At 37.2% G+C, this 17,155-nt stretch overlaps 1 protein-coding gene across 6 annotated transcripts in view; it reads left to right on the forward strand.

Annotated features, from left to right (window-relative positions):
* The window catches only part of PTGER3 (prostaglandin E receptor 3), a 189,284-nt gene that overhangs the window by 124,498 nt on the left and 47,631 nt on the right, over positions 1-17,155 (forward strand).

The following is a 17,155-nucleotide window of genomic DNA, read 5'->3' on the forward strand; positions in this document are numbered from 1 at the left end:
ATATTCTTCTTCATCTTTTAAAACACATCCTTCTATATTAGTAAGCAAAATTTGATATTTTTAACTTTTCTAATATGATTTATAATTTCTACGTAATGTACTGATTTCATTGTTTTCACACCAGAACAGCTTTTTCCCAAATTAATGTTTTCATGAAAAATTTGGTACTTCCATTTTTAAAGGCTGTTATCAGCTTAAGTGTGACTTCCCAATTATCTCATAAAACTAGATTTAGAATTAATTCTTTAGTGAATGTTTTGGTTTCATGTTGTATATTCCTTGAGACAGAGATATTGTCACTGTATTACTGACAAGTTCCTGCCTAGTGCCTGGGACATAATAAGGCTAGATAGAGATTAATATAGATAGAGATATATAAAATTATATGAAATATATAACTTAAATATATATATGAACTTATGCAAACATATGTGGCAACTTCAAAATAATGGAAAATTCACATTATTTTTTAATTCCATTTCCCCAAAAACCTTTTAAAGCCTCCTTATATTTACTTATACATATATTTATATATCATATATACAGTATATAAAATATAGAAGTAATGATGAATAGATTCCTTTATTCTTAACAGAAACTGTTTCATCATTGAATTTTGAAACGAGTTTCTAAGTACCGTAACAGCAGAACCTTACATGCTATCTAGTAGATCAAAGCTGCTGCATGTTTGTGGAATGAAGAGGATGGCTCTCTAACCCTTCCAATAGCTCTCTGCCATGCTCTGGGGCACAACCTGAAACCAGTAGATCATGGATAGGGCAGTCACAAAGCAGCTAAAACACGGGCAGATCTGGGGTTTTGCACAACCTATTTGTATGCCGCATACAATTTCTATTTCACTGAACTTATCTGGGGACATCTGATATGACTGGCCACTTGGCTTTCCGACTGTGGCCTGTTTTTTTATACACACCTGAGATTTTCTCCTTGATGTCCTTCATGGTAGCTGGTCTCTAGGAATCCAGAACAGCCCTTTTCTCTTGTTTACCTAAATCACTTTCTTTAATGATCTTATCTACTTCTGTGTTCTTAATTACTGATATTTTTATGGCACCTGGTCCTTATTTACTGATGTTTTTATGGCACCTGGTCCTTATTTCTAGAACCCACCACTCTCTTGAGTTCCAGAAAACACACCTAAATACTGCCATATAACCTTATTTCTCTCTATGAAGATGCTGCAAACTTTCATATATATAATACTATCCTATCATACTCTAAAATTATGATTTTTTTTCTATATTGTGTGCTTTGGTTAATGGCTTTGATTGTTCTATCTGGGAGGCTAAAATTCATCTTAAATGACTTTCACCTTTTTTCATACCCTGATTTTTGTTAGTTCTACCTCCAAAAATAGCTCTTAAGTAGTATACCACATATAATTCATTTCACCAGCAGCTTCATTGGCTCAGAACTTCACAACATATGGATTGTCTCTCCTCTACAATGTTGATAAAAATATTTTGTTTTTAAAGTGAAAATATAAATATTTCATTATATATGAGGAAAGTATCAGTGATTCTCACTGCCTAATTTAATATTCTCGTACAGCTACAGCAGGTACATTGAAGTCCAGGAGGAAAATATATTGGAACTTCTATTTATATTCACTATTTTTAAGCATAGTAATTTACATTTACTAAGAAATGTAACCTACATATATGTATGTAATAATGTATAATAATAAGATGAATACCTGTGAACTGACCATAACCTAGAACACTGCCAGCACTTCTTCAGCTACTTCACTTTCTTCTCTCCTCCTCCTCCTTCCACCAATCCAATCTCTCACAAAGTGACTTTTCTTTTTTCTCATTCCATTTTTAATAGTTTGATCACATATATAGATTAATTTAACAATAATATATTTCTTGCTCTTAAGCTTTATAAAAATGGAATCATGATCCATTTCTCCTTTGCAACTTGCTTTCTAACTTGGTATTATGTTTCAAAGTTTTATTCTTGTCATTGCATAATGCTGCAGATCACTCATTTTTATTGAAAAAAATCTCATTTGTGAATACATCAAATGTTATTTATTCATTCTTTTTTTCAGGGACATTTGGATTCTTTCCAAGTGTAGCTTTAATGGACAACACTACTATGGAAAGTGTTACATATTCCTTTAGTGCACCTGTACAACTTTCAAGAATATAGCTGGCAGTGGGACTGTTACATCACAGAATAGGCATATTTTCAGAACATAAGAGATTATTAATTCTATATGCACATTCTTTATCTTAACATGTGTTAAAGATGTATTAAGAGTTGGGTGCTCAAAACATTTTGTGAATGAATAAGTGTGTGTGATAAAAAATGTTTGGAGAGCTCTGGTGTATAGAACCCAACATCATTTCCAGACCTTGCTTCTAATTCCCCCGTTCATCTGCATTATTCCTAAGCAAGCCTTTTATACTTCTGCTGCTACAAGTTTGCACAGTGTATATCACTGTGATTAGTACTTTCCAGGTTGTGTGGTTATTGTTTACTTCACGTCAGTCTCCTCACTGAGTCTTAACAGCAAAATACAGAGTTGCAGTCTCATTCATCTCTGAATTTCAAATTCCTAGCCCAATGTTAGCAGGTAATTAGTAAAATATTTATTGAATGAGTGAATGAGTATACCGTAGTAGTGATACCACGTTTTTATATAGCTGAGAAGACAAATGAAGAATCACAGTAAAACCTTGTGCTCTCAGAGGAAAGCATTAAAATATTCAAAGTATTGATGTGCTGTGATAGTAATTAATCAATGGTGTTTTGAAGGCTAGATATCAAAATACATATCTTAATTTAGAATTAATCAACAATGCCAAAACTACAGTTATTTCTTAATTTTGCATTAGTTGCACTAGTGTAGCAGCATAAGCAGAGCAACAGAAAATTCTCTTCAGTATCCAACTTATAATCGCCTCATTAATATTCCTAGGAGGAGACTGTTTTATTGCAACAGAAGAATAACTAGACTAGGAGTCAGGGAGATCAAAATTTGGCTCTAAATCACTTAATTTCTTTGATAATTCGTATAATAATGTAAACATTATTGCTTTTTAAAATTTTTAGCAGTGCTTTTTGGTACTATTTATTTATTGCTTTTCAGGAATAGTGATAAACTCCCATAAGGATTATCTCATTTAGTAATTAGCATGACTATTATCCCCATTATACAGAAATACCAAATGACAATCAGAGAAACTATACAACTTGCCCAGGGTCCTACGCAAGCAAGTCACTTTTCATCCTCTTTTACAATCTGCTTTTCATTCATTACACTGTTCTACTTTTCCCTGGCTTCTTCCCAGGAATTCTAAAAGAGCAAAATGAGATCATATATTTGAGAACATTCTATAATTTTTAACACTCCATTCATTCAACAAATATTTACTTTGCACTCAGCACCAACCACATTCTGTAGTAACCACCAAAATAAAACTGAAGTTGAGTTATATAATTAGCATCTGGTTGGTGTTGAAGTCTAGCAGAGGGGACATAAGTGTCTCAAATGACAGTTACATAATAGTGACTTTATTTCTAGGGTAAGATGTCAGGTAAAACTTCGCAAGGGAGCTGCCACTAAACTCCACTGTGTGAAAAGACGACCAGGAGACAGACAGATAAAATGGCATACCAAAAATGAGAACACTGAGAGAAAAGATGTGGATACACACATGGTAACTGGGAAATGGAAAGTCAGCTACTGTGGCAAAAACACAGGATAGAAGACAGCTTGTAGCAACATAGAGAGCCAGAAAGAAGGGTAGGCTGGAACCAGATTATAAAGGACTCTGGAATTTGGGTGTGTTTGTTTGCTTGTTTGTTTATTTATTTATTTTGAAACTCAGAGAGAGAAGGAGAGAGCTATCTTCCATTCACTGGTTTATTCCCCCAGATGGCTGCAACTGCCAGCCCTGGCCCAAGCCGAAACCAAGAGCCAAGAGCTTCATCTGGGTCTCCCACATATGTAGCAAGGGGCCAGACACTTGCTTTTCCAAGACCATTAATAAAAACCTGAAATGAAAGTGGAGCAGCCAAGGCATAAACTGGCGCTCATATAGGATACCTACATCAAATGCAGTGGCTTAACCCGCTACACCCCAGTGCAGCCCCTGGATTTTCTTTTATTAGGGTAATGCGTGTCATAGAATGGTTTTAACTAGACAGGTAGCATGATGTTGACAAATAAAATTAGTAATGATTATTATTTTTATAAAATAATAATGGTTAATATTTACTGAACAGTTAATATGTGCCAATAACTTGATAAATATCTTCACAGATACCCTATGAGGTATCTTTTAATCCTTAGGTTTAATCAATTTAATTTAATTATTCAATATTTTAATTATCTTACTCCACATAATACGCTCTTAGTCACATTCCTACTGACATGATAGTCAAGACTCCGAATGTCAACATATAAGAAGATTGGGTGAGACCATCCTCCTGGTAGTGGAATAGGGGCTAGGAAATAAACTGTTATTTTGTTTTATTTTGTTTTCTGAATTTGCATTAATATACCACACACGTTGTTTATTCTTGATTAATCTGGAATAGTTTAAGAAGACTCTGTTAGAGGTAGGGAGGTTAAAACCTTCTCTTATAAACCTTTCTCAGGTGCCACTCCTGGGAAGCAACAAGGAAGAGAATGTAGATTTACAAGGCAGTGTTACTAATGGTTAATAACTGTAGAATCCATGAAAAGCTACTGAAAGACATTGGCATTGCAGTGGTGGCAGTACCAAAATTGACCCAAAAACAGAGCAGACACTGTAGCATGGGCAAGCTCACTTATGTATGTGCCTTCATGTCCTAAATCATTGCTAATCACAGCTTTGTGTGACAGTAAATACTGAATACAGTTAGTCATTCACTTGTCCCGTACACTGCAAGTATAGAGATTGAAGGTATATTTTTAATTTTTTAAAATTTTACCTTTATTTTAAAGGCTGGGGATAGGAGAAGGGGCATAGAGACAGATGGAGGGATCCTCCATATGTTTGTTCACTCCCCAAATGCTGGCAGCAGCAGTCAGGGATGGGCCAGACTGAAGGCAGGAGGCAGGAAATGAATACAAGCCTCCATGTAAGTGGCAGATGCCCAAGTACTTCAACCATCATCTACTGTCTCCCAGGGTGCTCATTAGTGGGAAGCCGGATTGAAAACAGAATAGCCAAAGATTGAACCCAGGTGCTCTGATATAAGAGGTAGACATCCCAAGTGATCACTTCACAGCTGAGTCAAATGACCACCCCAGAAGGTTAGCTTTAACTCCAGACATTTTACTGCTATCTCTAAAGAAAACTACACATTATGGGCAGAAGTAGTCTTTCTTCCAGGTACAAAGATATTCTGCCCTTGAGAAACCATATATTACATATGCTCTGGAGGGTTGGTCAGTGCGCTGTTGTCCTGTAGGAATTTCTAGCCTTATAACTCCCCTTCTTTCTGCACACTTAGAAATGAGATGGGTCCTGACTTAATAAATATCCTTCTTGAAAGGTTTAGAGATATTCAGTAGAGAGTCAGCAACTTTCTACAGAATACTATTTTTGGTGTTGAAATACTTATTTGACTGGCAAGGAATCCAGAAATTTAGACAATAACTTGAACTCAAAGACTAGGGATTGCAAAGACTGTGCATAGCTTTGGCATACACAAATATTAGTTGTTCGCAAGAAACCAGATGAAGCGAACAACTACCCAGACCTGATAGCAAAGAAATCATAGAGCTCTTGGAGTAGGCAGCAGAGTAAGTCATGTATAAACTTATGCACTCGGCAATTCCTCTGTTGTACATTCAGTGATGCACATTTGTGTTTTTCTCTGTACCGATCAATGAATTAATCATATTAAGACTCTAGAAGCATCTTTTATTTTCTGGTTTCAAAAAGCCATTACATCTCCTTCTGTTACATCAGTGTGGCAACCAGTGAAAAAAGAAAGAAAAGAAATGGAATGCACAGCCATTCTTTGAATATAAACTGGACATTGAGCGCAGGAGTTTGACACAGCAGTTAACTTGTCACTTGTCACATGTAATGCCTGTGTCCCATAAGAGAGTGCCTGGGTTTGAGTCCTGATACAGATTCCTGCTCATGTACATCCTGGGAGGCAGTAGGTGATGGTTCAAGTGTTTGGGTCTCTGCCACCAATGTGGGATACCTGGATTAAATTTCAGACTCCTGGCTGTAGCAGGCATTTGGGGAATAAATCACGAGATGAAAAATGTCCATCTCTATGTCTCCCTCTCTCTGTTTCTCTGATTTTCAAATGTAAATAAATAAGTAAAGTTTTAAAGAGAACTGTACATTGAACACATCACTTCTGATAACTTCCCATTCAGCTGAGCCACATCACATATTTTATATGAAATTTCATTTGAACCAAACCAGTAAATAAATTACTGCTTATGGTGCAGTGTTTACAGAGACCACAGGCCACAAACATTATCTATTTTTGCTTTCTTTTTTAATATAGGAAGTGCTAGGCATTAGACTGAGGAGAAAGGCAAAGGCAAAGATCTCCTGGGTCTGTAATCTTCATGGATGTTGAGAAGATATGAAAATTGCCTATAATTTTGTACCATTTTGTAATGATGTTAATCTCCTCAAGAACACCCACACTCAAACTCCCAGTGTGTCAGCCTGTAGCCATCCAGGCCCACCAATAGCATTGTGAGTCTGGACAATATGTTCAGATTCAATATAACATTTGAGGAAATTCTGATGTCACTATCAGTTATCTCCTGAGGAGTGATTCCTTCCTCTGGTCATGTTGTGAATTTGTAGAGTCTTGAGGAGTACTAAGAAAGTTTGTAGCTCTGTTACAAAAGATGGACTTCATAGCTCTTACAAGATTCCTTAATAATAGATGACAGCAACATTCCAAAAGTGAAAATAACTATAAACATTACTCATCTGAAGTTCTTTTATTCATTGTAGAATCCAAAACAAATAAAATTTTAATTTGTACTTAAGTTTATGATACTGTTATTTCCTGAATTTTTCAGTTTCATGATATCTGTCTTCATATAAATGTCTGATAAAACTGGCTAAAAATCTCCCTTATACAGTGTCCTGTCAACATGTTACCCCTCCTGTATAAGATGTAGTCGGTTTATGGGAGCCTTTGTGTTTTATTCTCCCATTTCTTTCTCTTCTGTCAGGGAATTCATATTCTCTGAGTACTTTGACTTCAAGTTTGATGCTTAACATTTTTAAATGAGAATAACTGGATAAATAGAAATATATTTATAACTGTGACATGGGTACTATCAGGGCTCCAGAATTTAGAGAGAAGCATCCTTTGAAGATGATCTTGTCCATAGCTCCCACAAACGTGTTTGTTCTTACCACAGCATATGCTCTGAGTTTACATAGTATATAATACATTATATATAATATATAACATTATATATAATACATTATATATGTATATATGTACATATATACGTAAAGAGCTGGAAGAAACAACAATTGTCACCGTAACCACAGAGAAGGAAATCTCATGGGTATGTATAATTGAGTAGAAGAGAAAAATCAGAGAATAGATGCTAAAATGAGGTGCAGTGAGTCACAAAAATATTACATATCAGTGTCTCTAATCCAGCTCGTATAGCTGTATCTCTGTTATTCTACCAATGTGATATATTTTGTTCATGCTAATAAGCACTTTTGAATCTCAATTAGAATAATACATTTGAAACCAATGACAAGCTGGTGACATTACTCACTTCTTCCCAGGCACAGTGGCTGGAAGCTGGATTGGAAGTACACAGTGACCAGATCTGAACCGAGCACTTTTTAACCCATTGTGTCATAGTGCCTCACCTATATCATTCATATTTCATTTACTCTGAATATATACCCAGAAGTGGAATAGCTGGGTTGTATTTTAGTTCTATGTCTGGTTTTTTGAGGAACCTCCTTAGTGTAATCCATAATAACTGTACTAATTTGCATTCCCACCAACAGTGCATTAGGGTTCCCTTTTCTCCACATCCTTGTCAGTTCTCAGATCTGGCTTCTTATTCCAGCTTCCTGCCAATGCAGATTTCAGCCACAGCATGTGATGGCTTAAATGATTAAGTTCATGGCACTTGCATAGGAGACTTGATTGGGTTTTATGTTCTTGGATTTGTCTTGGCCCAGAAATTTTGTGGGTATTTGAGGGAATCAGTGGAGCTCTCTGTCTCTCTCTGCCTCTCAAATAAATAAAATGTAAAATAAAAAAATTTTAAAGGAGTAGAGAGGTTCAGCTGCACCTCCTTGAGGGTAGAATAGCTATGTAAAGTATCTGAAAATCTTGGGATATTTGTTGGTTCTCCCCATTTATTTATTTAATCATATATTTATATATTTAGAATCATAGAAATTTATTGTAAACTTTGTGCTATAATCTAATGCTACTGTATTTATTTTGGTCATTGGGAGCTCTTTCAGTTGGCTTTTGCATCCCATTGACATACTTCCATGATTTTGTGTGTGTGTGTGTGTGTGTGTAGTGTTTTTTTGGTTTGGATTTATTTTCTGACTATTTTATTTTTTGGCACTGCAGGATGCTCTTGGCCCATCTTACATATTTCTTCCATTAGTCTTAGAATCAATAATTTATTTAAGGGGCAGTAATTCCATTTATTGGAAAATAGTATGAGATTACTTGAAAAAGTTTTTGAAAATTTCATCAAGTTTATTTTAGTACAAAAAGTTCACAAATAGTGTTTTTCATGATATGAATCTTTCATGAACATTTTAAAGACCTCTTATATTCATGGTTTTCAAAAATTTTTTACAATAAATAAATTTGTGTTTTAATCTTATTTTACATGAATTGTTTGAAGTCTTCTTGTTTTATAAACCAAGATCTAGGCTCTTTGGTATGTCTGTCACTGTGGGAGTTGAACTTATCTTAAAGCATAAGACAGGCAGTACGTAAGGAGACAGGAGGTGCCGCGGAGCGGCCGACATGTTCCAGGAGAGTGAGGCGATTCCAGGGCCATGAAGTCCCCAGGAGGAGAATCCAGCAGTCTTTTTGGATGTGCAGAAAAAGCTGTTCCTTCAAGCACACCTAACAGGATGGCGTCTAATATTTCTGGACCAACTAAAGAACCTCAGCACCTACCCAAGGGGACCAACTCTCCAGGATCACATTCTCTTACATGAAGAAGACCCGAGCTTGGACCTGAAAGAAATTAAGCTGTAGATTCTGCATGATAAGATAACCTGTCGGCTGGCGCCGCCGCAGCTCACTTGGCTAATCATCCGCCTGCGGCACCAGCACCCCGGGTTCTAGTCCCCGTTGGGGCACCGGAGTCTGTCCCGGTTGCTCCTCTTCCAGTCCAGCTCTCTGCTGTGGCCCGGGAAGGCAGTGGAGGATGGCCCAAGTGCTTGGGCCCTGCACCCGCATGGGAGACCAGGAGTAAGCACCTGGCTCTTGGCTTCCGCCGGCCATAGTGGCCATTTGGGGGTGAACCAACAGAAGGAAGACCTTTCTCTCTGTCTCTGTCTAAGTCTACCTGTCAAAAAAAAAAAAAAAAAAAAAGATAACCTGTCTACTCCTGATACCTTGGCTGCATGAGGATTTTCCTAGAACTCTTAGAAGTTGGACTAAATCCCATGGATATCATCTTTTATGATTTCAAATGTGATCTTTTGATCATTTTAAAAGAACAACTTTTGACTCTATTAGTACTTATAAATTCTTTGAGTGAAATAATGTAGCTTCTCCAGATAATAAGCTTGCAATAAAGGTATTTAAATGAACTAGAAGAAAAGCATACAGACAAAACCAATATAACATTTTATTTAATAAACAAGCTTGTAATGTAACTCACAGTATGCTGACTTGCACTGAACTATGAGTTTGGTCTGACAGAAATAAACTGTGGCAATCAATACATGATTTTTACATAAACTTAAATTCATTTCACAAAAACTCAAGCATTTTTAGATACCAATGCAAATGAGATTGTTATATATACAATTAATTATATGGTGTAAGCTTTTTAGAACTTTATGTGTGTACAGAAACAGGTTATATAATTCCAATAAAAGAGAAGTGTCTTTTTCAGATTCAGCTGTTCCTTTTTTTTTAGTTTGAAATGGAGAGAGAGAGAGAGAGAGAGAGAGAGAGAACATTTTCCTTTCACTGATTCACTTCCCGAAGCCTGCGATAGCCAAGCCTATCAGGCCAAAGCTGGCAAACCATAACTCAAGACAAGTCTCCCATATGGGTGTCATTAGCAGGATGCTCATTAGCAGGAAGCTGTGTCAGAAGCAGAATCAGGACTCGATCCCAGGCACTCTACACCACATCACAGCACCTGTCTCCTCAGCTGTTCTAATTATTTCACATATGGGAATGAAGATAAAAGTGTGTTTTTCAGTATAGGTTACTTTCCATTATTAAAAATAAGAAGCAAAACTATTCCTATTGTATTAACAATATTTGACTTTCTCCACTTTTGGTGAGTAGAATGACATTTTCTCATTACAGGGACCTAACCTTTTATGATCTCAAATGTCCTTGACAATAAAAGTGGTGTCTTGTGACTAATCTAATCTTACTTGCTAAACACAGGAAACACTTGACATTTTCCTAGGGCACTGATTAATGATGAAATACTTGGTTTCATATTTAATGTGAATTATAACCTCTTGGAAACTGTTAATTCTATAAGAAATTGGTTTTATATGCTGATTTTATTCACTAGTGTTTGTATTCATAATATATGTGCTGCCAAAGCGAGCACAAGTGTTTGTATTCATAATAAAAGAGACAATTATCTATAAAACTTTACCTCAAATTGAGAAAACAGTTTGTGGTTAACTTTTGGAAATGTATGTTATATACTAAGTGAAATTCCCTCTTCCCTTCTTCTCTTTTGGCCTTCCAATGACTTTATAGGTAGAAAAGGAATGGGAGAAATCAAGCTAACATGAGCTGACTCCCCACTTTTATATACATTTGATTTAATTCTTACACACAAATTATGAGTTAAGTATTATTATTCCTGTTTTAGAGTTGAGGAGACAGAGGTTGGAAACGTTAGTTTTCGAAAGATCACACAATTTACAAGATGCGATATATAAAGTTTTTATATGGCACACCAAGTTGTACTCCAGAGCTCACCTTTTCTCACTCCAGCAGGAGTACCCACAGATGTAAGTAAAATTTCAGAGGCTGGTGTCATAGTACAGTAGGTTAAGCTGCCTGTTGTAATGCCAGCATCCCATATAGGAATGCTAGTTGAAGTCCCGGGTACTGTACTTCTGATCCAACTTCTTGCTAGTGTGCCCTGGAAGGCATCAGGAGATGGCCCAAATACTTGGTCCCTGCTGCCCATGTGGGAGAAGTGGATGGAGTTCCTGCCTTCACCAGTCATATCTCTGGCTACTGTGGTCATTTGGGGAGTGGACCAGTCAATGGAAGATCTTTATTCTCTCTCTCTCTCTCTCTCTCTCTCCCTTTGAAATAAATAAATAAATATTTTTTAAAAAAAGAATAATTTGAGGTGACTTTGAAAATAATGATACTTGAGGCCATCCTTGGGTTCTGATTAAATACTTCTAGGATGGAATGTAGGCATTAGCAATTTTTAGAAGTTTCTCTGGTGACCCTACTGTGCAATCAAGCCTCACCAAGTACTACACTGTTCTTCCATCACTCCCATAATTATCATAACGGTAACTAACATTTTACAGTGTCCTTGCAGTTTTCAAATATTTCTTACATAGTTTGTTTAATCCTTAAACCAACCTAGATAGGGATTACTGCACTCATTTTACAGAAGAGAAAAAAATAGGGATTTTCAAAATCTTACAGAATATTACAGTAGCTGACACCCAACAATTTGGAAAGAGTCGCTACTACTTTTATCTCTCTTTAGAGTTTTCTAATCATACTTCCTTTGGGATCCTCTCTCTCTTTCCTTCCTCCTCTGTTCTACCCCTTTTCCAGGCCTGCAAGAGCAATTTGGATGTCACTTAAAGCTGTTAACCATAAATGGATGGTGAGAAGCAGCAGCTGTGAGAACTAGTTTATCACCAAAGAAAACTGGATTAGTAGTAAAAGCAAAGAGCTCGATATAGAAATTTGAATCACCTTGGGAAAGTGAATTTATTTATTTTTAAGCTCAAGTTCCTCAACAATAAAATGGGAAAAAACACAGTAGCTACCTTGCTATTTTATAATTAGAATAAAATAAGTTGATATGTATGAGAGACATTATACCCATCCTAGTCTTCACTATCTCACTAGCAATGATTAGTTTTGAGAGATTGCATTAGTTTCCCAGTGCTACTGTAACAAATTACCACAACTTTGGTGACTTAAAACCACAGAAAATTATCTATCAGGTTGGAGACCAGAAGTTTGAAATCAAGGTGTCAGTAGGGCACACAACAATGAAGGCTCTAGAAGTGATTCCATGTCTTGCCTCCCCCAGTGTCTGATGGCTTTGGCATCTCTGGGCATACCTTAGCATGCAGGTCCATAAATGAAATCTCTCCCTCTGTCTTCCCACCACCACCCCTTCTGTGTCTACATCCAACCTTTTTCTGTTAGAAGGATATTTGTAATTGGACTTGGCATATATTTGGAAAAGCCCAGATTACCTTCTCATATCAATATCTTAACTTAATTACACTTCCAAATACTTTTTTCAAACAAGTTAGCTCTCACAGGTTCCAGGGATGGATTAGGACATGAACACATCATTTTAAGTGTCTACATTCAACCCGTTTCATGTCCATATCTGTGTCCCTAATATCAATATACTATCTTTTGGTTCATTAACGGCCACTTGCTAAGATAAGAGGTTTAAGTTCAAAATCCTTGATAAAGTAAATATGGTCTTCAGTCTGTGAGTCTTGCCTCATCTACCAACACAGAAGTTTTTCTGCTTTTTCCAAATATTCCTTGCCTTTTCCTACCCTGTCCCTTTGTTTATGCTATTCTTTTTGATAGCTTTTCTCTCATTCTGGGACTCATTGCTGGTTTTCATCTTCTTTTGTAAAGTATTTGCTAATCACCAAAAAATACTTCTCCCTCTCTTCTGTCCACAGCTGCCATATTTTTAGATTTCCTACCTTGATTCCAACACTCACCACAGGTTGTGCTCGACCATCGTAGCTGAGCACCTGTCTGCTTCCCCACTAGACTCTTTGCTTCTGCTTTTCTTTAGGATACAAATATTGGCTTATTTATTTTGGTACTACATACTGCATGGGACTCAATGCCATGGTTCTCAACATTTTAAGTTCTCAGCAAAACTTAATGAGCCTCCTGTAATGATTGACAGCCACTTCCTTTAGGTTTCCCTGGTCTAATCCCATGTGGAGGCTGATGAAATGAGGCTCCTGATGGTAGCTGCCTTTCAGTGGTATAAATTCTTTGGACACATTCCCACTACTCTCTTTTGGACACCTCAGTATCATCATCATCATCATCATCATCCTCATCCTCATCATCATCACTATTTAGAAAAGCTGACTCGTGCACCCCTTTTCTTTCTTTTCTCACCTTGTAGTTTATTTTGAGTTGATTAACTTCCATATGTTCTAAGGTTTTCTTCTATGAAAATATTTTTGATGGAGAGTCTGAAGTTCAGTGTCAGTGATAACAAACATTTCTTATGTCTTACTCTAGTCAACACTTTGGTAGAACAGGAGTTACACAGGTTTCTACTCTGTGTTTTGATTTAGATTTCATCCTTTTGGATAGCAATCTATTTGTTTTTTGTTTTTTTCTAGATTTTCCCCCATATTCTTATAGTGAAATCTTCAATCTTATATTTAAAATCCAAAGTTAGTTTTGGGACAAAATAAGCAGAAGACTTAATGTTTTTCCCTTTTCCTGAATACATTGTTTTGTAAGGAGGTACATACTTGCCTTCATGGTTTGTTCAAAGTGGGGTGAGGGCCCAAGGACTTGGGCCATCATCCTGCTTTTCCCAAGTGTATTATCAGGAAGCTGGTTTAGAAGTGGAATAGTTGGGACTTCAACTGGCATTTAAATGGGATGCCATTGTCACAGGCAGAAGCTTAACCCACCGTGCCACACCAGCTGTTTCCAATGTCTATGTTAATGGAACTAAGAAGGCGGAAACTTAATTCAGTATGGTGTTTAGAGCAAAGGGCCTTTGGGAAGTGGATGAATGGGGGGGGGGGTGTTTCAGGTCATTTGATTGAATCCCTGTGGCTTTCTAAGGACATACACAGATGAGTGCATTCCCTGTGTCTTCTCCTGTGATGCTCCATGCCACTTCAGTCTGCAAACAAGAAATCCACCACCAGATGAGGCCCCTAGGCTTTGCACCTGAAGAATCATGAGCCAAAATAAATCTCTTTCTTTGTAAAGTTAGGTATTTTTTGTGGTGATGAAAAGCTGACAAATATATGTGCATGCCTTTAATCATAGTGTCACATAATTAGTATTCAAAGTGTTTGATAAATCATTGAATGCAAATATCTGTCTTGGGAGTTGGCCTAACATCATAGAAAATAGATTCTTCCTAATTTTCTTTCCTATAATATTACCTAGTCAATTTTGTGGCAGTATTTTAAAAGAAATGATCTCCCCCCCCCCTTTTTTTTTTTCAAAAAACATATGAGGAAGCCCAAAGAAACTCTTGTTCAGAATCAACACATTTCATAATTCTTGTTCTACTTCACCTACTTACAATAATAATATTAATGAACACGTGCTTTTGTACAGCTCCTCCAGTCCTACATAGGGAATTTAGAGTCATCTTAAGTTATGAGAATTTGATAATTGGTATGAATCTCTATCTCTTATCTTTCCTAAGTATTTTTTCAACTTTTCTCTTCTTCAGCTGCCACACTTTAAAAGAAGTACCCTCCAAAAATCAACATCTCTCAGTGTCTCAAATTTCAGCCCTTGCAGTTTATCCTCTAAACTTATGATGAGCTCTCTGGGGATTGTCCAGGAGACTAAGGGCTGTTGTAATATCAATTTTGTTAGAAACTTCTCTCTGGGAGCTCGGGTATCAATCTTATCATGTATATCTCTGATTTTCACAAAAGGAATCCTTTTAAATCTCACAAAATTCTAATTCCTGATATATATCATGACAGTAAAATTAAGCTATTCCTACTTACCGCCTTCCACTGATCCAACATATATATTTGCATTAATAGTCGTGTATCAATTGAGGAAGTTCAGCCGAGAACAGTGCCTAATGTATCACCATCACCTTCTAGTGTGCATTTGATGTTCTTAATGGGGAGGGTTAAGTTCTGTGTGGCAGGGGACTCTACTCTGCAGAGCTGAGCTTCCACCTCTCATTCCCCTATTGCTTTCAAATGAAATACAGAGTTGAAAGGTAATTCCCATATCAATGCATGCACCAAGCTGTATATCTTATAGTTCATGTCTTACCCTGGACAGGAAACAAACATGATCTTGTTCTAAAAAGAAATGTTTTCCTTCATCAACTCATCACATATAAATATAATTATTATATAAAATTTCCCTGCCCCCAAAAGGAATATAAAAAGCATACAGTTTCCAGTGGTTTAATCTGTATATCCTGTTGCTCAGAGCCATGGACACTCAGTCATTGGTGGCTGCACAGAAAAAAGGGGCCAACACTGAGAATGAGAACACAAAACAGCTACCCTCCAAGGTCCAGCTGTGTTGTGCATATAGTAGAGAACATTCTTCTTCCCCTAGCCCAGAGGCCTGGCCCTGCTAGAGAGGGAAACTTGATAGAAGCTATGGTTGGCAGTAACCCAGCAACGAAATAGGGACAGGGATCAGTAAGATATGAAAATTAACGCTAATCAAGCAAGCTTTGTATCTAAAGAAACATGCTAAAGAAACTAAGGGAGAAAATTGGCAACTTTAGGTTATTTTTGTAATCCATGTTTCACCTCCATGAGAAAGGCTGAAGCCACTGATGTGTTGGTGAGATACAAAGATGTGCTTATCACACAAAGATGTAGTCCAATGTCCTGGAACTTTCCACCTACCAGTTTGCATGTACAAGCTATGGTGGAATGTTGAATGGGCCTAATGCCGAATCATTGAAAGGTATAGTATAATCACACCCTAATGAACTTCTATCTCTCCTCTTTCCAAAGCTATTTGTTCAACTTTATCTCCTCTTCAGAAGCTTGTTTTTGTTTCATTTTATTTTTAGTCCATTCTTAGGGATTTTCCTAGGGTTTAATGCAGTAACTTCACAGAATGCTTTCTTTTTTGCAAGAGCCCTCTGTAACAAATCTCTCACATCACTGCTGGTGTAAAGCTCAGATGTGGCCTTGTTAGTTCCCTCCCCAAATCGTTTGAAGAGCTCCTCAAGAGTAAAATCCTGCAGGATGTAACCAAGCAGAAGCATAAAAGCTCTATGCTTTTCTTTTCCCACCCATCAGAATGCCTTGGAGTTCCTCCAAAAGCACAGTAATGCACCAAGCCTCTGTCATCTTTTCCCATGTGACTTTCCTTTAGCCTCGGATACTCTTTGCCCCTTCCAAGGCTGATCAAATTTCATTCATCCTTTGAGACATAGCTTGGGGGGGGGGGTGTTTCATTCAGGAAGTCTTCTTCTTTTCCTGGAATAATTATTTGTGCTGCAAGTTGCCATAGTATCTAGCTGCCTCTCTCCAACACAGCTCATCACACTGCATTACAATTTTGCATGTAACTGTATCTTCCACTAGACAGTAAATATGTGATGGCAGGAACTGCATCCCAGACCTGGTAATGTAATGCTAGGTAGAGAACAGGTGTTAAATAAATAATTCTTGAATGAATGTATGAACTCATACTGGGCCAGACTCTTCCTTAAGCACTTTCACATATAGTATCTTTTGTTCTTAAATAATTTATTTTTGGGGGCTAGCATTGTGGCACAGCAGGTTAAGCTGATGTGTGCAATGCAGGCAAAACTATGAGTGCCAGTTCCTGTCTTGACTGCTCCACTTCTGACCCAGCTCCTTGTTAATATGCCTGGGAAAAGAAACAGAAGATGGCCTAAGTGTCTGAGCCCCTGCCACCCATATGGGAGACCTAGAAGAAGTTCCTGACTCCTGGCTTTGTCCTAGACCAGTCCCAGTCACTTCAGTACTCTAGGAAGCGAACCAGCAGGTAGAAAATCTCTCTCTCTGACTCT

The sequence above is a fragment of the Oryctolagus cuniculus genome, chromosome 7 (genome assembly GCF_051225735.1).
Source record: "Oryctolagus cuniculus isolate XC-2025 breed Fujian yellow rabbit chromosome 7, ASM5122573v1, whole genome shotgun sequence".
Classification (NCBI taxonomy): domain Eukaryota; kingdom Metazoa; phylum Chordata; class Mammalia; order Lagomorpha; family Leporidae; genus Oryctolagus; species Oryctolagus cuniculus.